Here is a 21,663-nt window from a genome sequence, read left to right as displayed (position 1 = left end):
TAGTGACATTTTTCCAAAGCAAAATACAGGAAGTAGAACTGGGCCAAAACCGAATGAATTATTTAGTAATGTAACACAGGGGCATAATTTGCAGGAACCTCCAGATGATACTATACTGGGGCAAGCCTTAACAAATGTTTTGAAAGAGTGTGAATCACAGGAACAAAAAGAACCACCTGATAAAATAATAGCAGAGCAGGAGATGTTGTACCTTGCTAAAGACTTTGAAATTCCAAAACCTAAAAAGCCACCTGATGAAACAAAACGTTGGCAAGATCTGAATAGGTTAGTGAAAGATGTAGAAAGTAGGAGGCCCAAAAAGCCACCAGACTTAGTAACTGTTTTATGAACCATAAAAGACTGCCTTGTTAATAAAGAGACTGGAGGCAGGGTGCTGTATTTGTATATATGTTGTTAATATTTATGCATGACTTTATTATTATTATTCTTATATCTCAGTGTTACCTGAAAGTGGATTGTTGTTTTGTTGATCTTGAGGCCTGTTGGAGGTTGTTGCTTATTTATTATAGTGTACTGTTTAACTTTGCTTAGGAAATGTTTGTTTTCAATTGAACACTTACTGTTGCCAGTCTAATTATGATGAGAGGGTCATGTAGTGTGAGAAACATGAAAACTTTATGAATAAATAAGCTTATGATAACTTAATGAAAGTGCAAAGAACTCTTCAAGATAATAATTAATTTCTAATATACTTAAAATTCAGAAAGGGCTTATGTTTGCAGTATGTGGTTTACTTAAAGATACATGTTCTCAGAAGAGGGTTATTAACCCTCAGGGGGCAATGCACTCTTTGCATTGTCAGGTGCCTGACGAGCACCAGGGACCCGAGTCGTTGCTAGCACTACTTCCATTTCTTTTCGTGCTGCCAACCTTCCTCTTCATCATTCAGAACTTTTACTATCTTATTTCCTTCTTCTCTATCAGAGTGTATTGAATAGTGTGGCAATGATGTAAAATATTGTGTATTGTTTGTGGACAAGTAAATGGAAAAATAATATGGGTACACTAGAAAATGGCAAAGAATAATGAAAATATAGTGGGTACTGTAAAGGAAAAATGAAATTAAAAAGTAATTGGAAAGAGAAATATGGATGAGAAAAGGTAAGAATATTGAAAAGAAAAGGTAAATGAATGCCATAATACAATTAAATGTAAATGTTTTTGAAAAAGAAAGGGGCAAATATGGTGTTGAAAAACTGTATATGTGTTTAAAACTGAGGAGATGAACCTGGCTAAGGTATGTGTAAAGTAGATGTGAGGTATGTGTCTAGTGCCAGCAAAAGAGTTGGCGGAAATCACTTGCAATAGGATATGAAATTATTGTCCTGATCTTGATGTATGTAATGACCTAACTGTGTGTGGAAAAGCAATGATAAAGGAGTAGTAAGAAATACTTTATCCTAACTTGATCCTGAATATGACATTTAATTATTTCTCGATTAATGTATATGTTACCTGATTGTGTCATTTGAAAAGAAATGATTTTGTTGTCAGTGTCTAATTGCTGTGTCAAAGTTGCAGGTTTCATGTTTTATACCACCAATGCAAATTTTACCAAAAGTGTGTCAGAATGATAAAAAACCTGGAAATGATGACAATAAACTGCTCAAAAATATGTTGATGGGCTGTAAAACAAGACAAAATAATAAAAATGCTGTGGTCCTGATGCTAAGGACTACAAAATATACGATGTGAGCAGTAACCAAAGGACTTGCCATTGTGGGGCAAGGAGTTGATAAGTGGTCATGAACTGCCAAACCTAGAGGATGGGGCAGTGTGTCAATTTAAAAATGTGTTTTTTTGTGTATTCTTAATCTAAATTGTGTTTTTGTGTCTAAATGTGTATGTAAAAAGACTGCTAAACCAATAATGGGTAGAATGTGTAACATGGACTGCTAGTGCTGAGGCAAGCAGTGAATTAAGTTAGATTTTTTTGAGCAATATGTTATAAACTGACTATTCTTATTGAAGTCAGTGAAAAGTTATTATAAAATGTATAAGGAATCTTATTTAAATGGATGTAGATGTTTTTGATACTAGGTTTTTTGAAATAACGTAAAGTTTTGGACTGCCTTGTTTTGAAACACAGCAGTGATGATTAAAGATAGGCTCGGAATATGTTAGTGTGTTTATGTGTAACAAATATTTTGGACTGCTATTAATGAAGAGCAGCTTTAAAGTTAATTATATTGAAACAACCTTGCAAAGTTACTTTGGTATTTAAGCAGTCAGTTGGAAAAGGTTTCTCATAGTTGTTTGTATAAATAATTGTGCATATCCGGATGCAAACTGAAATTTTCAATATTTCATTAATTGCTGAACCTTGTAAAATATACTGTGATCATTAATATGCTTGTGTGTCTGTGAAATTTTACATTCCTCTATAATTATTGAGAGACAAAATTCTGTTTTGCTAACTTAGAATGTCCTGTGTTATTGTATATGTGTTTAAATTTTTTTCATATTATTTAAAGGCTTTTCCTATTCTACTTATATGTAGATGAGTTTGTGTACTGATTGCCTATTAATTGAACTGTGTGTGTATGAAAAGAACATGCTTAAAGATATCTTGTGTAATGGTGCAAAATTAGTTTCCTTAAACCAGTGTGAAATTGAAAATTGCTTTAGATATTTTACTTTGAAAATATTTTGGAAGAAATACATGCAATTTCTTAGTGTATATACTGTATATTTGTAATGTGTGTGTGTGTTTTTTTTTTTTCTCCCAACTGAAGTTGGATGGAATAAATTTTTTTTTTGCAGCCAGCACCACTTAGGTGTTATGGATGTTTCCTTGAAGTATCCCTGATGGGAAACTTCAACGAAACATGGGGCATGTGTAACACCACAGCTCTTATGCTGTATGGATTCATTTTGCTTTATTTAATGTTACATTGTTGATCGCCTGTGAATGTGTTCAAATCGATAGCATAAAATTGTGTATTCTTTTCTTTGTCAAACCTTTGATGTCGTGATTTGATTCTATGCAAAGTAGTGTATCTGCAATTTGTATTCTTTGTCCCATTTGGAGGGAACAGAACTTATTGTATGTAATTGTAATTTTGTGTGAATAATTTTTTGTAGAAGTGTCAATATGTGAAAATGTTCTGTTTTATTTAATGTATTTGTTTGCTGTTATGTAAATTGCTGATCCTCACTTAGGGTTCTTAGTTAGTTTGTATGTAAATGGTGTAGTGGTTCCCCTCTGGAACGGAAATGCGTAGCACGCGCAAATTGTGGTTGGCATAGGTGGAAAAGGTGGAACTGATAGTCAGTCGGAGACGAGCAGTAGTCGGAGACGAGCCACCAGTCGGAAAGGAGCTACCAGTCTGTGCACTGTCAATGTAAAGGTGCATATCATGCTGATTCAGAGAGAGGCTTTTACTGCTTCTTTCCAATGCCTCGGATGGGTGGATAAATAGCTGGATCTATTCTGGAATTTGTATGAATCATCGCCATGAAGATACGATAAAGTCCGGCAATTCTACCTGTAATTCCACCTACCAACATGCAGTTGCCACTACATTGCGCAATCACTGTAACGTAATACTATATTGATTTACAGTGAAGGATCAGCCTAATGGATGTGTTAGTGTACTGAAATATAAGGTAATTCATATCGGAATTTATTTACCTACCTTGATTTTACTCCTCATCATAACACCTCTCAGGGTCCTCTCCGTTTGAAGTAAAGTGATTACCGAGTGTCCTTACTCAAAGTACGTTGAAGCCTAGAGCTTTGTTAAATAATGCCTCTTGAACTTATTTGAAAGATAGTTAAAGCTAATGTGGTAACAGAGTGAGTTAAAGCAAATGTTATTTGTCCAATAATAATTTTCCTATTGAAACTGTTATTTAAAGTGCTGTTACCAACTTCAAACTTTAGGCTGAGTCTTATAAAGTAAATGATCACGTTGTTGTCTGTAGTAAATTCTAAAAAGGAGAGTCAATTCCTTGCAATTTTGTCAACATCGTGTTTCGTTGTAGTAAAAGTGAGAAAGCTGCAGTTGTGAAACGTTACATTCTCATGTATGCCAAGTGTTTGTCTCTCTTGTGTGCATATTAACAGTGTAAAGACCACTCAGTTTGTGTAAACCCTGAAAGTGATAGTGTTTTTCTGTACCTGTTATAATTTTGAAAATAGTTCCTGCTGCTCTAACTGTTAGCTTCAATCTTAAAACATATGTGTGTTAGAGTTCATTGCACTCGCGTCTTGCTAAGTCTAGGTTGTGTCTGTTGTGTTGTCCATTATAGTTACTTATACCTACTTTCATAAACGAGAATGTTAATCTTTCTCTTGCCTAATTAGGCTGGCGACCGTTTCCCTTATTCTATAAACAGTATAGCAAGGCAAAATTTTGTTTGTCACTATTCCAATATTAACGTAATTCTGACTTTCATTTCCGATAAGCCACTTCCATTAGGAACAATACGGTCAACTTAACAAAATTCCTCTCAGAGGGTAACACTGCTCTGTTGCTTTGTGCCATAGTTACTTTTACAAAATTGTTTTATGTTACAACCTGGTTCTGGCATTGAGGTTATGGTACAGTAGTTAGCAGACGGGGAGTGTTATAGTGGCCGAGCAACTGGCTCGTCACAATACGTCAGTCACTACTCTTGATGAACTGTGGTATCGTGTTGAAGCTGCATAGTCAGCTGTAACTGTACACGCCATCCAAGCTCTGTTTGACTCAATGCCCAGGCGTATCAATGCCGTTATCACGGCCAGAGGTGGTTGTTCTGCGTACTGATTTCTCAGGATCTATGCACCCAAATTACGTGAAAATGTAATCAAACGTCGGTTCTAGTATATTTGTCCAATGAATACCCGTTTATCATCTGCATTTATTCTTGATGCAGCAATTTTAATGGCCATTAGTGTATCACCCTGATCCATTTCACAGTTTAATCTGATGTATGAACGAGGACACATAATCAATACGAAAGCACAGTTGTGAGATGAAACTCATGAAACGATAAACCATATGTATCAAGAAGACACACTTCTACAGTTTTAAATATCACTTGGAATAATTGCTCGAACGAAGAGATATGTAACCAGTTAATAAGAAGATACAACTGGAGATCTGTGACAAAGTTTCACTATGATTTTTATTATATGGACAGTCATTCGTTTCTTTTCATTAACTACATTAGTAGATGGAACTGGTTATAGTTATTCAAATGAAAATACGGAAATGTAAAACAAAAGTACAATTGGAATATGGCAACGAAGTCAAATATAGCGTCACTGCCATTTCCACACACAGGAAGCAAAATAACATAACATGCACAGTGATTGCGTTTTCAGAATAAACAGGCAGCAATCTCGGTACGCTGACTGGACACGCCAGCTGCATTGAAATGCTGGTGGAGGCAACGTACAGCTGTCTGACGTAACGTGAGGCTACGAGACTCCCAAATGACCTTTAGAAAACACCGAAGTCAGTCAATTTATGTAGTTGGCCTTAGAACGAGGGATCATGATCAGTCTTGTTAGTTTATTCAAGGTAATCATTATTAATGTACTTACAGATATTGCAGCACAGCATTCAGTCAATCATGGTAACAAAACTGCTTCAACGTGTGTTTGTAATAAGATGAATAGCGCAAAATGCTCGTTATACACCTTCTGCATTATGACAAGAGGAAAAGACCGAAAATAGTGACCAAGAACTGAGGTGATGTGGACAAATCGCTTCACAAAAATGTACAACAAATATTCTTGTTGAAGGTGATGTGACAGTTAGTACACTAAATGTGTTAACGACACTACGTAAGTATTTATCACGTATTTATTATTATCTTTGGTAATCTGCTTACATCGTGTTGAGTATTCTGAAACAGGACATAAGGATGTATTAATGATGCAATTGAACGAAATCAAATTACCGCGTGAAATGTTTGAGTTATTGCAAGATGTGTCGCATTGTTAAAACCAAAAAGTAAACTGTATGGTTAAATCAGGTTCGAAAAAATAAATAGAGTATTCTCAATGATTACACGCGCCTGCAGCGCAGATTAGAGTGATTGTTTTTCTATCACCATCTCGGTTGCATGCGAGTAGTAAATGTTTTCCCGGCCGCGTTAATCGTGTGTGTCAACGATCTGTGAGCTATTCTGACAATAGACGTGAAGGCAGGCCCAGACATGAGACTCCGGCGGTATACATGAGAAGAACAATGCAGCTTTCACATGTGTCGGCTGACACGAGCGCTCGGAACTTGAACTTGGCTGGAGACTCTGGAACCCTCTTCCCCAGCGCGTCATTGTAAACTGTTGAAACAAATGAACTGCCGACGATTCGACCGACTACCTAAATTCCACTTCAGGGCGGTGACTCCAACGCACCAAATTTAATTATCCAAAAGGTCCTGTATGGTTTTCAAGAGAATCTTATATCATTCTTGTGGCAAACTAGTGACATATTCAGGTAACGATGATGGCGAAGAAAAGAAATCACGCACCCTCTCTCAAAATGATACCAAAAAGGTGCAATAATACTCAGATCTGGTGATTGTGGTGACCAGGTGAGATGCGAATACTCATCCTCGTTTTCTCAAAACAGTCCTGTGCGATTCGAGGGGCTCAATTGTCTTGGAACACAGCATCACCACTGTGGAGCAAACATATTACAATGGGAGAGACACACTCAGCCAAAATAGTCACTTAATCCCTGTCGGTAACGCAACCTCGCTGAGTAACCATGGTGACCATGTAATACCTCCATATCGCTATCCATATCGTCACCGAACCCCCGCCACGTTTCATTTTTTGGATGGGAACTTGGCCAGAATTTGTAAACAGCGTGAACCAAGACTTACTCGACGAAATGACATTTCTCTATTGTCCCACAGTCCAGCTTTTATGACTTGAACACCACGTGTTTCCTATTACGGGCATTTGCATTGTTGGTGAGCGGTCTTGGAACTCCAACTCGACCTACAGCTCTCTGCTTATGGAGCTACTCTCATGCTGTACTGGGGTTCGGGAATGCGACATTCAGTTCTGCAGTGACTTTTGCAGCTGCCGTCCCCTGAGTTTTCGTCACAATGCTCCTCAAACATAGTCTGTCACAATCACTCAGTACACTCTCTCGTCTGCATTGTGACTCAGCTGATGTTTCTTCGCTTTCTCTGCGTGTGGTATATTTTCGGTACGGTGCCTACTGAAAAACCAAACACTTCGGCAACCTGTTTTGCTGGAGAATCCGCCATACGAGCACCAATAATTTGCCCACCTTCGAATTCACTTAGCTCCAACGTGATTCACTCACAACTACACAGAATTCCGTACTGAGCATGACTGCCACTAGCAATGTATTGACGACACTGCACAGGTGCCGTTCGTGTTCAAATAGAACAGCGCAACCGGCATTCATCTTCAAACATCGGTTTCTTGCGGTGTTTCCATATTTTTGTCCAGCCGCTCTGTGTTGATTAGAGGAGTATCGATGTTCCACTTCTGCAAAATGAAACTACAGTATTTTCTGCTGCTACTGTCGTTGATCTCAAAGAGACGAATTCAACTACGGTTCACATCCCGGAATGCTATAAGTTTTTCGAAGAAACTTCACTATTTAGAATATTGCATTCACCTACTTTGAAGATAAATTCTATTGCTGTCTTATGCAGCTTTTCGTGATCTGATAACAACAAATTGCGTCACCTCGGATACCTGTATAAAGGGGAGAAAAAGTAATGTTTCCTATTCTCTCTTTGGATTTTACGTAAGTGGAGTGGTAATTACTTTAAAAAATAAATTTTCTTGCACAAACAAAGAGACATAAGGTATACTACTTCTGTACAGAGAATGCAGAAGAAAGGCAAAGAGAAGAATGGAACAATGCACAAAGGTAACATGACAGACGCTGTCCAACAAGGATGACATTTCCGCGGACGCGCAGAAGGTTGTTATTAGAAGGGCACTGATATGCTACACAGAGGGTAAAGAGCAAGTCTACAACGGCCATAGTCAGCGAAATAGATATTCAATCAGCTATTGCTCATAATCCATGTGTTAGCTCCAGAAAAAGTGTGAGTACCTCTGGAATAAGACGGGCTAATATTGTTTTCATTTTGTGTTCAAACAGCTCCCGCCTCTCTCAGGTCACACTTGATCAACGGATTAACCAGTGAGACTTCAGAAGAAAAAAATGGTTCAAATGGCTCTGAGCACTATGCGACTTAACTTCTGAGGTCATCAGTATCCTATAACTTAGAACTAATTAAACCTAACTAACCGAAGGACATCACACACATCCATGCCCGAGACAGAATCTGAACCTCCGACCGTAGCGGTCGCTCCGTTCGAGACTGTAGCGCCTAGAACCGCACGGCCATTCCGGCCGGCAGATTTCAGAAAGCACGTGAAATTCTGCTTCTCGATTTTAATGAAATGTCAGGAAGATAGGCTTTTTCTCCAAAGTATTCTCTTTACCGGTAATGCAGCCGTTATACATAATGGTGTGTTAAAGCTCAGAGGTATGCGTCGTTGAAGCACTGACAGTCTGGGCTGGCTAGCCGGGTTGATCAGAGATAGTGGAGCGTGAATGTTTGGTGTGCGACTATTGAAGATTATGCAGCGTTGTTTGAAAGTCTTTGCATCAAACATGGGGAACAACTTTTGTTAGAGACAGAATGTTCCCTGGTATTTCCCAGCTTTGCTAGGCATTTTCTTGTATTGCTTTTGCCCCTGAGAGATGACAGAGTATGTAGCCAACCTGCAGCGTGCGTATGCCTTTTGTGTTGCCTATAATGTAGTCATCTTCTCTGGATGAAAGGGGGTAGGTCCGACAAAATTAAGATTCCTGCTTCACTTATCAATCTTTGTTCTCATCATAGAGGCTCTCATGGTCCTGCGCGGCCGATCGAACAGTATGTCTGTCCTCTCGGGTGCTAGGCCCATGGGGTTATTAAATCCTGCATCAGAATATCAAATCCTGTTGGTTGAGGGAAGAGACCAAACAGCTAGATCATCGGTCTCATTGGATTAGCGAAGGACGGGGAAGAACGTCGCCCGTGCCCTTTCAATGGAACCATCCAGGTATTTGCCTGGAGTGATTTAGAGAAATCACGGAAAACCTAAATCAGGATGGCCGGGCGCGGGACTGAACCGTCGTCCTCCCGAGTGCGAGTCCAGTGTGCTAACCGCTGCGCCACCTCGCTCGGTCTCAAATCCTGTATTACGTTGAATATGATCCTCCTGAATCACCGATTTTCATGATAGTCGGTTCTTTCCAACCAAAGCAATATCGAAGAGCGATAAACCGCAATCTCTGTAGATGCCACGGTACAGCAATCGTCAAATTTCAAACAATTTGGCAGATTTTTCTATTTCTTACATGAGTCCTAACATGAATTTCTCACGAGCAGACAGCAACGAAATGCGATCTCTAAACTGGTAAAACCTCTGTGTGATCTTTCTTTATATTTATAAAGTAGATGGAGTCACTACTACATCCGCTGAAAGCATAATCATTTGGGTATCATAGCATTCAGTACACATCGTGCCAATTTCACTTTTGTTTCATATAAACTTCATGGTCGTTGCAAAGTAACAGGAACTTCTCCATAAGTTCAACAAATCTTTTGATATTCATAACAGAAAAATGTTCTAATTTTCAGAATCAATGTATCCGATGACACATAATAAAACTCGGCTGGATGAACCTTGTTGAGGTCTATGGCATTAGCAGCAGAAGTCATTAAACCTCCATTTGAAAAATTGAACTAATATAACTACGACGACATATTAAACGTCGTATCGGGTGAGACACAAATGCTGTGTATTAGACGTTACTGGACATATACAGGTAAAAGTTTAACACGATCACTCAGTACATCAACTAGACCGTCTAAATCCTATATGTAATGCGTAAGTGACTTAAAGCATTAGAACGCGATATATATTTTTTGAAAATGGGAAAAACGTAAAAAGTCACTGATTTCCTACCGTCATGGGTAGAGTTACGTCTGACTGGAAAGTGTGCTTCTCATACCATCATCGCACATTATTAATTCCTTTTTTTTACGTTTTATTCTAGTGACTGATTTTAGAGGCACATGAAGGAATGTGCGCTACATGTCGCCATAAGCAGTTTCCGAGATATTTTTTTCTTTTGTTTTGAGGCACGAAGATATTTTATTTTTATTTTTATTTTTTTTTTTAACAGCGTTTGTGAATGTTGGAAGTTCTGCATATTTTAGTGCTGAAAAGTAATCTGATAGGCAGTTCATCATTGTAGGAGTTTATGATAAATGTAGACCAGTGGAAACACACGTGAGAGTTAAAGGTACCAAAACTGTCGTATCAATACACAGTGTAACACTTTTCGGCGATATCACATGCATATATATTCCCACGCAACCGACCATAAAGGCGTCGAATGGTATCCTGCATATTGCGCCTTTTGATGCAATTCGGCAATGTTTCTTTCTGCCTCAGGAGAAGGAATAAGTTCCTGATTATGTGCTGTACGTGTTCAGTTGGCGAGAGACCTAGTGATCTTGTTGGCCATGGTAGCTGTTGTACACCACGAAGAGGACGTTGCATCACAGCAGCCTTATTTGGACAGGCATTATCCTGCTAAGAAAGCACATCACCCTCCTGTCGAAGAAATGGCAGCAGCAGGGCGATAACAATGTGTTAAATGTAGGAGACACTGGCTACTTTCTCCTGCAGACACATCAAATATGACCGCACATTGTAAGTGATAGCTTCCTCCACCATCGTGCCTGAAGTGGGACCGGTGATCGTGGGCGGATGCAAGGCGCAAAGGACTACTTGCCAAGTCTACGCCATGTGTATATACTTGCATCACTCACATATAAACGGAACCTACTATGATCAGAGAGAGGGGCCATTCCACTCTCCAGTCGATTCTTACGCAACACCAGAGTAGCCGTGCTTGTGGTGTCGTGGTATCAGTGATATCCTGGCTAGACGCACCTGTGATCTTACTCCTGCTGGAAGCACAGGGTTTCCAATGGTCCTTGGTGACACATCAGATGCAAAACGTGCACAGATTTCTTTCTTAGATGATTTTACTTCCTCCATTGCTGCTTGCACAGTGCGTCAACCTGGACGCGCTTGTGTACTACGCTGACACCCAGATCCTGGTTTTCGGGTGTGGGAATGTTCCACGGATCCCTGCTGAAAGCAGCGGCATAGCACCGTTACACTGGGCCCAATATGTGCCCCCGTTAATATGCCCATAGAACAGTGCGACCCCATTCCAATAGCTGAAGTTGTTCAACAGGAGTACGTATTCACATTTGCGGCACGGTTGTACCTTTGAAAGAGTTTTTGCAACACTGGTCGCCTCTACGTTCAGCGCCGTTACCACCTGCGGAGTCAAAAATAGTGGTGTACACACAGGCTTCCTCAGCTCCAGCTGATGACCGATGATCGCAGCAAATCTATCATAACACTACAAACTCTCAGTGTGCGCATATTACAACCTGGTGCCACTGACAACAATCCGTGAAGGTGTTGTAATTTTTGACGACAGTGTAAGGCAGTACATCGGAATAAATTCACGTTTTCAGTCACGCACCCTTCCACCATCTACCCGCTCATTTTCTTTTCGTCTTTTATTTTGGGTCATCAGTCTTCTGACTGATTTGATGTGGCCCGCCACCAGTTCCTCTACTGTGCCAACCTCTTCATCTCACAGTGGTATTTGCAACGTACGTCCTCAATTACTTGGAGGATGTATTCCAATCTCTCTCTTCTTCTACAGTTCTTGCCCTGTACAGCTCCATCTAGTACCATGGAAGTCAATCCCTAATATCTTAACAGATATCCTATAATCCTATCCCTTCTCCTTATCAGTGTTTTCCGCATATTCCTTTCTCCTCCGATTCTGCGCAGTACACCTTCATTCCTTATCAGTCCACCTAATTTTCAACATTCGTCTGTAGTACCACATCTCAAATGCTGAGTTTCTGTTCTGTTCTGGTTATTCCACAGTCCGTGTTTCACTACCATACAAACTTGTACTTCAAAACGCACATTCTCAGAAATTTTTTCCTCATATTAAGGCCTATGTTTGATGTTAGAAAAACTGCTCTTGACCAGGAACGCACATTTTTTCATTGTTTGTCTGCTTTTGATGTCCTCCATGCTCCGTCCGTCATTGGTTATTTTACTGTCTCGGTAGCAGAATTCCTTAACTCCATCTACTTCGTGACCATCAATCGTGCTTTTAAGTTTCTCGCTGTTCTCATTTCTGCTGCTTTTCAATATTTTCGCCTTTTTTTTGATTTTCTCTTAGTCCATATACTGTACTCATTATATTGCTCATTCCATCCAGGAGATCATGTAATTCTTCTTCACTTTCACTAATGATAACAATGTCATCAGCGAATCGTATCATTGTTATCCTTTCACCTTGAATTTTATTTCCACCCTTGAACTTTTCTTTTATTTCCATCATTGCTTCTTTGCTGTACAGATTGAAAGTTAGGGGTGAAAGACTATATCCCTGTCTTACCCCCTCTTTAATCCGAAAACTTCGTTCTTCGTCATCCACTGTTATTATTCCCTCTAGGCTCTTGTATATATTGTATATTTCCCGTCTCTCTCTCTACAGCTTACACGTATTTTCCACAGAATTTCGAACATCTGGTACTATTTGACATTCTCGAACGAGTTTTTCAGGTCGACAAATCCTACGAACCTTTCTTGATTGTTCTTTAGTCTTGCTTCCACTATCAACCGCAACGTGAGAATTGCCTCTCTTGCCTTTACATTTTTTAAGGCCAAATTGATCGTCATCTAGCACATCCTAATTTTTTTCCCAGTCTTCTGTATATTATTCTTGCCAGCAATTTGGATGCATGAGCTGTTAAGCTGATTGTGCGATAATTCTCGCACTTGGCAGCGCTTGCAGTTTTCCGAATTGTGTGGATAATACTTTTCCGAAAGTCAAATGGTATGTCGCCAGACTGATACATTCTACACACCAATGTGAATAGTCATTTTGTTGCCACATTCCAAAATGATTTTATAAATTCTGATTGAATGTTAACTATCCCTTCTGCCTTATTTGATCTTAAGTCCTTCAAAGCTCTTTTAAATACTGATTCTGATTCTGATACTCGATCCCCTATCTCTCCTAAATCGACTTCTGTTTCTTCTTCTACCACATCACACAAATCTCCCCCCTCATAGAGGCTTTCAATGTATTCCTTCCACCTATCCGCTCTCTCCTCTGCATTTAACAGTGGAATTCGCGTTGCACTCTTAATGTTACCACTCCTGCTTTTAATGTAACCGAAGGTTGTTTTGACTTTCCTGTACGCTGAGTCAGTCCTTCCAGCAATCATTCCTTTTTCGGTTTCTTCACATTTTTCATGCAGCCATTTCGTCTTAGCTTCCCTGCACGTCCTATTTATTTCACTCCTCAGCGATTTCTAAACAAGCGACAATATATCCGTCTTCTCTTCCTCTTGAGATCTTGTCCCTTTGACACCTGAATGTTGGGCCGACAGCGGAATTAATGTCTCAAGCGAGCTCGCTGGCTTCACAAACAGAATCGACTGCCAATGTTAAAATTGAGAAGGGTTAAATTACGGTACGAAATCGAAGTATTTACTTCATCCGAGGCTGCTATGGCATTACAACTTTCGTCAGTTCTAATTGTTTTTAGTTTCTTTTTGCCACTGGATGTATTTTACCCTTACGTATTTATTGTTGATGACTCTTTTGTTTAATTCGCGGAGGAGATGGAAAACCTTTGTATGACTGACGTAGAACTGACCCTTGTTAACGAACAGGAGATCTATCACGGAAAAATGTGGGAATTGTGACTGGGATGCCCCAACCAGCTACCGTCAAATGCCTGCACATGCGCATTTACCGCTTGCCTTGTCCAGGGGATTTCGCCGTTCCACAACGTTTGAGCGAGTGAGAGAAGCAGATGTGTTTAGTGACCAGTTGTATACAACACAAAATGGTTCTTACCATTAAACTGTGCTTATGCATTGTCCATTATTAAGGGATGCACAATTCGTGAGGAAAGTGAGAGGAACTCTATGTGCAAGAATTTTACAGGGGGACCACATGCTGTTCGGAATTTTATAATTTTTTTGTATTTTTATATGTATAGTACTAAGTGTTCAGGAGTCAAATATCAGTTGGCAAAAGCAGTCACTGCAATTCTCAAAAATTCTCGAGCAAATCGACTTCGAAGTATTACGAGCAACTTTAATTAGCTAAATCCAGTTCGATCTTTCCAGTGGAGCCCGTGGGTGTGTAGTAGACTGCTCGCCTGTTATGTGGGAGGACAGTGTTCGACTCCTGGCGGATACAAATTTAAAACAAAGGTATATGTTCGATGAGTATTTCCTTGCAGTGTAAAATACATAAAGTTGAAAAAAAAATATCTTCAATCTTTTTAAATTCAAACAGTCTTCATTAATAATATTCTGTAAGAAATCAGTTCCCAATTAACTTCTTCAGCCCCCAGGTACTGTACATGATCCTCCAAGTTTTATTTCCTTCTCTCTCGCGTACGCAGCTGCACTTTCCTGACATGCGATATCACATACTATCTCACATGCGACATCTCACTTGTTCGTCCCTCTGGCGAGTATCATGACGCTCGAGCGGTTCTAGGCGCTACAGTCCGGAACCGCGCGGCCGCTACGGTCGCAGGTTCGAATCCTTCCTCGGTCATGGATGTGTGTGATGACCTTAGGTTAGTTAGGTTTAAGTAGTTCTAAGTTCTAGGAGTAGATTAAAACTGAAGAAACTGCAAAACGCGGGAATTTAAGGAGATGGGACCTGGATAAACTGACTAAACCAGAGGTTGTACAGAGTTTCAGGGACAGCATAAGGGAGCAATTGACAGGAATGGGGGAAAGAAATACAGTAGAAGAAGAATGGGTAGCTTTGAGGGATGAAATAGTGAAGGCAGCAGAGGATCAAATAGGTAAAAAGACGACGGCTAGTAGAAACCCTTGGGTAACAGAAGAAATATTGAATTTAATTGATGAAAGGAGAAAATATAAAAATGCATTAAATGAAGCAGGCAAAAAGCAATAAAAACGTCTCAAAAATGAGATTGACAGGAAGTGCAAAATGGCTAAGCAGCGATGGCTAGAGGACAAATGTAACGATGTAGAGGCATCTCTCACTAGGGGTAAGATATATACTGCCTACAGGAAAATTAAAGAGACCTTTCGTGAAAAGAGAACCACTTGTATGAATATCAAGAGCTCTGATGGAAACCCAGTTCTAAGCAAAGAAGGGAAAGCAGAAAGGTGGAAGGAGTATATAGAGGGTCTATACAAGGGTGATGTACTTGAGGACAATATTATGGAAATGGAAGAGGATGTAGATGAAGATGAAATGGGAAATACAATACTATGTGAATAGTTTGACAGAGCACTGAAAGACCTGAGTCGAAACAGGGCCTCGGGAGTAGACAACATTCGATTAGAACTACTGATGGCCTTGGTAGAGCCAGTCCTGACCAAACTCTACCATCTGGTGAGCAAGATGTACGAGACAGGCGAAATACCCTCAGACTTCAAGAAGAATATAATAATTCCAATCCCAAAGAAAGCAGGTGTTGACAGATGTGAAAATTACCGAACTATCAGTTTAACAAATCACAGCTGCAAAATGCTAACGCGAATTCTTTACAGACGAATGGAAAAGCTGGTAGAAGCTGACCTCGGGGAAGATTAGTTTGGATTCCGTAGAAATGTGGGAACATGTGAGGCAATACTGACCCTACGACTTATCTCAGAAGAAAGATTGGGAAAAGGCAAACTTACGTTTCTAGCATTTGTAGACCTAGAGAAAGCTTTTGATAATGTTGTTTGGAATACTCTCTTTCAAATTCTGAAGGTGGCAGGGGTGAAATACAGGGAGCCAAGGGCTATTTAAAATTTGTACAGAAATCAGATGGCAGCTATAAGAATCGAGGGCTATGAAAGGGAAGCACTGGTTGGGAAGGGAGTGAGACAGGGTTGTAGCCTCTCCCCGATGTTATTCAATCTGTATATTGAGCAAGCAATAAAGGAAACAAAAGATAAGTTCGGAGTAGGTATTAAAATCCATGGAGAAGAAATAAAAACTTTGAGATTCGCCGATGACATTGTAATTCTGTCAGAGACGGCAAAGGACTTGGAAGAGCAGTTGAACGGAATGGGCAGTGTCTTGAACGGAGGCTATAAGATGAACATCAACAAAAGCAAAACGAGGATAATGGAATGTAGTCGAATTAAGTCAGGTGATGCTGAGGGAATTAGATTAGGAAATGAGACACTTAAAGTAGCAAATGAGTTTTGCTATTTGGGGAGCAATATAACTGATGATGGTCGAAGTAGAGAGGATATAAAATGTAGACTGCCAATGGCAAGGAAAGTGTTTCTGAGGAAGAAAAATTTGTTAACATCGAGTAAAGATTTAAATGACAGGAAGTGGTTTCTGATAGTATTTGTATGGAGTGTAGCAATGTATGGAAGTGAAACATGGACGATAAATAGTTTGGACAAGAAGAGAATAGAAGCTTTCGAAATGTGGTGCTACAGAAGAATGCTGAAGATTAGATGGGTAAATCACATAACTAATGAGGAGGTATTGAATAGAATTGGGGAGAAGAGGAGTTTGTGGCACAACTTGACTAGAAGAAGGGATCGGTTGGTAGGACATGTTGTGAGGCATCAAGGGATCACCAATTTAGTGCTGGAGGGCAGCGTGGAAGGTAAAAATCGTAGAGGGAGACCAAGAGATGAATACACTAAGCAGATTCAAAAGGAAGTAGGTTGCAGTAGGTACTGGGAGATGAAGAAGCTTGTACAGGATAGAGTAGCATGGAGAGCTGCATCAAACCAGTCTCAGGACTGAAGATCACAACAACAACAAGTTCTAGGAGACTGATGACCTAAGAAGTTAAGTCCCATAGTGCTCAGAGCCATTTGAACCATTTATCATGACGCTACAGCACTGATTGGAAACTTCGGATACTGCGACTGCATAGCATGTCTCGCCGAAATAGAGACATCACTTTTTCTAATTAGGTATGTTTTCACATGCTTCAACATAGTATAAAAATGTACAGACATCCCTCAGTTAGTAGCGATCTTTGAATTAACGTTATAACGGATTTATAAGCTTTAATATTTTGAGTAACACATATGACAACTCGGGACTCCATTCCGACTTTATTTACGTCAATTGAAGTGTGGTTATATCTTTTTTCCACGTGATTCCCAAACTTGACTGATGAAGCTGCTCGGCAGAATTAATGGAGATGAGGCTTATATAGAGACTGATGAATCAGATGATGAAATGATGCTTTGATGCAGTGCATTAGAAGAAAGGACAGTGGCTCTCCCTCATATTCGAGGAAGAAACGATTTCGGGAATCGCAAAAATGAGTAAAACTAAGGGCATGATTAAAATAAATACTGTTTTCCTCTATTTATAATTTACTTAAGTATTTTGTTGAAATATTTCGAATTTTTTACTTACAATTGCTGAAATATTTGGTACCAAGTTATCTTGAAACTGCATAATTGTCCTGCTCACGTCCCAAAAATCTACAACAAATTCACTATGGCTTCCAAAACGTTTTTGAGAGTAATTCATTCTTGGCTAGTATTATCAGAAAGCAATTACCACAGACGTAGCTCATTTGGAATTTTTATATATAATAGGGACTGGAGAGGTTAAGAATTTAATTTGCAATGGAAACTGGAATTTTGGGCGCAATATGTGGTTATATGATAAATTTCGCTTTTAAGTGATGTAGCTATTAGAACTGAACGGAAGAAAGACAATGACAAAAACTACTCAAAATAGCAACTACCAGTCTCGAGCACTATCGATTTTTCATTCTTCGTTCCTCTGTACTTTATGCTTCAGGGATATACTCGTACAACATGCACCTTTGATTAAATATTTGCGTCAGCCGGGAATCGAACCTGGGCTGTGTATATGGCATGCGAACATCTACCCCAGAGTTACGTGGCCCATCGAATAATCTTTCTAGTTTTACGGAACTAAAGGTGCTGGAAAAAAATATCAAACTCGGTTTTCTCGGTATTCTTTCATAGTTGCATCGACCTGCTTCGGAGGACTGAAGTTTGAATTGTGACTTTCGCGTACTATGGACATAAAAATTGCAAAAGGCTGTTTTTGCCATGTAGTGCCCTTATATAAGACTGTAAGTGTTTTGATAAAACCTTCAGCCGAGTCTTCAATGCGAAACGGGCTCAGAAGCGAATAAAAACAACACAGGAAACTTTGCACTCGGGAAGAAAATTCTGGGACATAGTCCGGTCTAATTTCCACTGCGTTTGTCTGTCCAATTTGGAGTGAAGAAATAGTCGTATCAAAACATCAAAAAGGAACTTCATCTACATCCACAGAAATTTACTGTTGTGCATAAGTTACAGAAGAATTTTCGCGCGTTGCGTTCTGACTGATGTTACTGGGTAAAATTGGATCATAACTCTAGGATCTTAAGTTTTTCATCTTTTCAGACATGGCCTGGTTCATCGTGTCAGGGTATGTTAACACACAAAACATGTGCTATTATCACCCAGAAAGTCCCACTAAGTGCTTTCAAATGTTCAAATGTGTGTGGATTCCTAAGCGACCAAACTGCTGAGGTCATTGTTCCATAGACTCACACACTACTTAAACTAACCTAAACTAACTTACAGTAAGGACAATACACACACCCATGGCCGAGGGAGGACACGAACCTCCGGCGTGACTGGCCGCGCGATTCATGACATGGCGCCTCTAACCGCGCGGCCACTCCGCGCGGCTTAAGCGCTCTGAAGAACCGTTGTATCATCTCAAGGTTGTTGTTTGGTCCTCAACATCTGGTGTCCACGTCGTAAGAGAGTTCTTTTATCAAACTGCTAATTCTGACTGGTATGTCCAGAAACTTTGTAATTACGTTTCCATCAGTTCACAGAAGATTACTGAATGTATGAATATTTTAATTCAGACTGAGCAGCAGCATACACAGCTTTGATGAAGTTGTTACTTGTGATCGGTGAGGAGAGAGCAGCCAGAAGAGGCAGTGCCCTCGGCCAACGCTACCACTTAATTTCTCTCCTTGTGATTATTTTACTCGTGGTGCTAACTCAATGGTCAGGTTACCAAACTAGTCCTTACACAGTGGAAGAGCTACAGCTGAACATTAAAATAATCTATTGCTGCTGGCCATCAGACAGAGCTGCTGTGCATTCATTACAGATTGAGAAATCGAAGACAGTGCTGCATCGACGCCACGTCTTAAGTTCATTCACAGGGGTCAACTGCGTGTCCATAAAGCGAAAAATTACGGAGCCACTTTTATTTTGCCCTCCTTGTGTGTATAGCGGTTGTACAATTTACCTTCACCGTCTCAAGTAACTTTTTCTCCACAAGTAAAATTAAAAGCGTCCGCCCAAAAACATTAGCTGGTATGACTAATTTCCTTGTAACTTTGTTTATTACTAAGATATGAACGGCGGTACGTTTACTTTGAATATAGCGCTTTTGGTTTTTTTTTTCGATAATGCATTTCCTGTTCAAATACGAATCACAGTGGAGCATTCAGGTAAACTTGAAGTTATTAAAAACGTAGTAGAAAATTGACTGGTTCTGCCGTACAAACAAGCAGAAGAAATACCGGGGGTACGTAACTCGTCCGCTCGCTGAAGTTGGCTGACAAATAGTAACTCAAGCATGTGCTCACTGTTCACTGAGTCGAGTGTCTATAGCTTATGGCTTGCATAAGTACAAGCTGAAGCAACGTAGACGTCGAATTTGAACTAAAAGCAATAGACAGAACGACCGTCGTACGTTTTCATTGTGGTTCCAGTGATTTACTCTCAGTCATATCGAGTGGAAAAATTACGTTAGCACGCCATCCTGTCCGGTGGCGGTATAGCAGAGTCTAAGTCAGTTTTGTCTTACGCTTTTAACGATAGTTATTGGAATGGTAAGTCGTGATACGTTTCTGAATGGGTCTCGAGTAGAAGTTGATTGTTGTTGTTGTTGTGGTCGTCAGTCCTGAGACTGGTTTGATGCAGATCTCCATGCTACTCCATCCTGTGCAAGCTCCTTCATCTCCCAGTACCTACTGCAGCCTACATCCTTCTGAATCTGCTTCGTGTTTTTATCTCTTGGTCTCCCTCTACGATTTTTACCCTCCACGCTGCCCTCCAGCACTAAATTGGTGATCCCATGATGCCTCAGAACGTGTCCTACCAACTGATCCCTTCTTCTAGTCAAGTTGTGCCACAAACTCCTCTTCACCCCAATTCTCTTCAATACCTCCTCATTAGTTATGTGATCTACCCATCTAATCTTCAGCATTCTTCTGTAGCACCACATTTCGAAAGCTTCTATTCTCTTCCTGTCTAAACTGTTTATCGTCCATGTTTCACTTCCATACATGGCTACACTCCATACAAATACTTTGAGAAACGACTTCTCGACACTTAAATCAATACTCGTAAAAAAATGTAAGGTACTATTGGAAAAGAGACGTACTGCTACTCAAATTTTCGTAACGAACAAAATTACAGGGAAGACAATCATGTTGGTTAATGTCGTCCCGGTAACTAAACATTCGCTTGATGCATTTTTTGTTTTTCTACTGGGATAACAAGTTCTTTACGGCGCTCAAAATAAATGGGATTCCCCGTATAATACCGCAAATCTCTTTTTCGTCTTGCTCATTTTTTTTAATTAGCTGTCTGTGAAATATGCTTGCCATTGAAGTACCCTCGGCTGGGAGGCTCCCACAAAACCAGAGAGAATAAATGAAAGAAATATTAAATACTTCCATATTTTAATCCCTCACAGTGATAGCCGCCGTTGTTGGTGGCCGATGTTGGCGCACGCAGGCTGCGGCGGAATGTAACCGCAACTGGTCAGGAAAGCGAGTGCTGCGGAGGTGGCCGGGAGGGCCCGGCGCGACCGCACGCCGCTGCGGCGCGTCCAGAACAGAACACAACAGCAGTGGACACGCTGCGGGCGGGATTCCGTGACGCTGTAGCGCGGGCTGCATACCGCCAGGCACCACCGCCTGCAGCCTCTGGCCGCGCCCACGCAGCACAGCGGGCACCGCAGCCAGTCCGCTGGAAGCTTACCTCTCTCTCTGGCACCTCGCACTGACCAACGCCCCACTGGCTGGCCGCCACTGCTCTGGCTGTCCAGCGACAGTTCGACACCATGGCTATCATAACAACACTTGCAGTGACATGGTAATTGTTGATCTGTGTGTAGATCACCTATCCCGTCTACAGCTTAAGTGAATTTTTTATGTTACTACTAAAATTTAAGGCGTCCTCTTGGGTAAATCATTCCGGAGGTAAAATATTCCCCCAACGCGGATCTCCAGGCGGGGACTACTCAAAAGGGCGTCGTTGTCAGGAGAAAGAAAACTGGCGTTCTACGGATCGGAGCGTGAAATGTCAGATCCCTTAATCGGGCAGGTAGGTTAGAAAATTTAAAAAGGGAAACGGATTGGTTAAAGTTAGATATAGTGGGAATTAGTGAAGTTCGGTGGCAGGAGGAACAATACTTTTGGTCAGGTGAATACGGCGTTATAAATACAAAATGAAATAGGGGTAATGCAGGAGTATGTTTAATAATGAATAAAAAAATAGGAGT

The sequence above is a fragment of the Schistocerca americana genome, chromosome 2, assembly GCF_021461395.2.
Source record: "Schistocerca americana isolate TAMUIC-IGC-003095 chromosome 2, iqSchAmer2.1, whole genome shotgun sequence".
NCBI classification, from domain to species: Eukaryota; Metazoa; Arthropoda; class Insecta; order Orthoptera; family Acrididae; genus Schistocerca; species Schistocerca americana.
Note: the sequence above shows the minus strand (reverse complement) of the source record.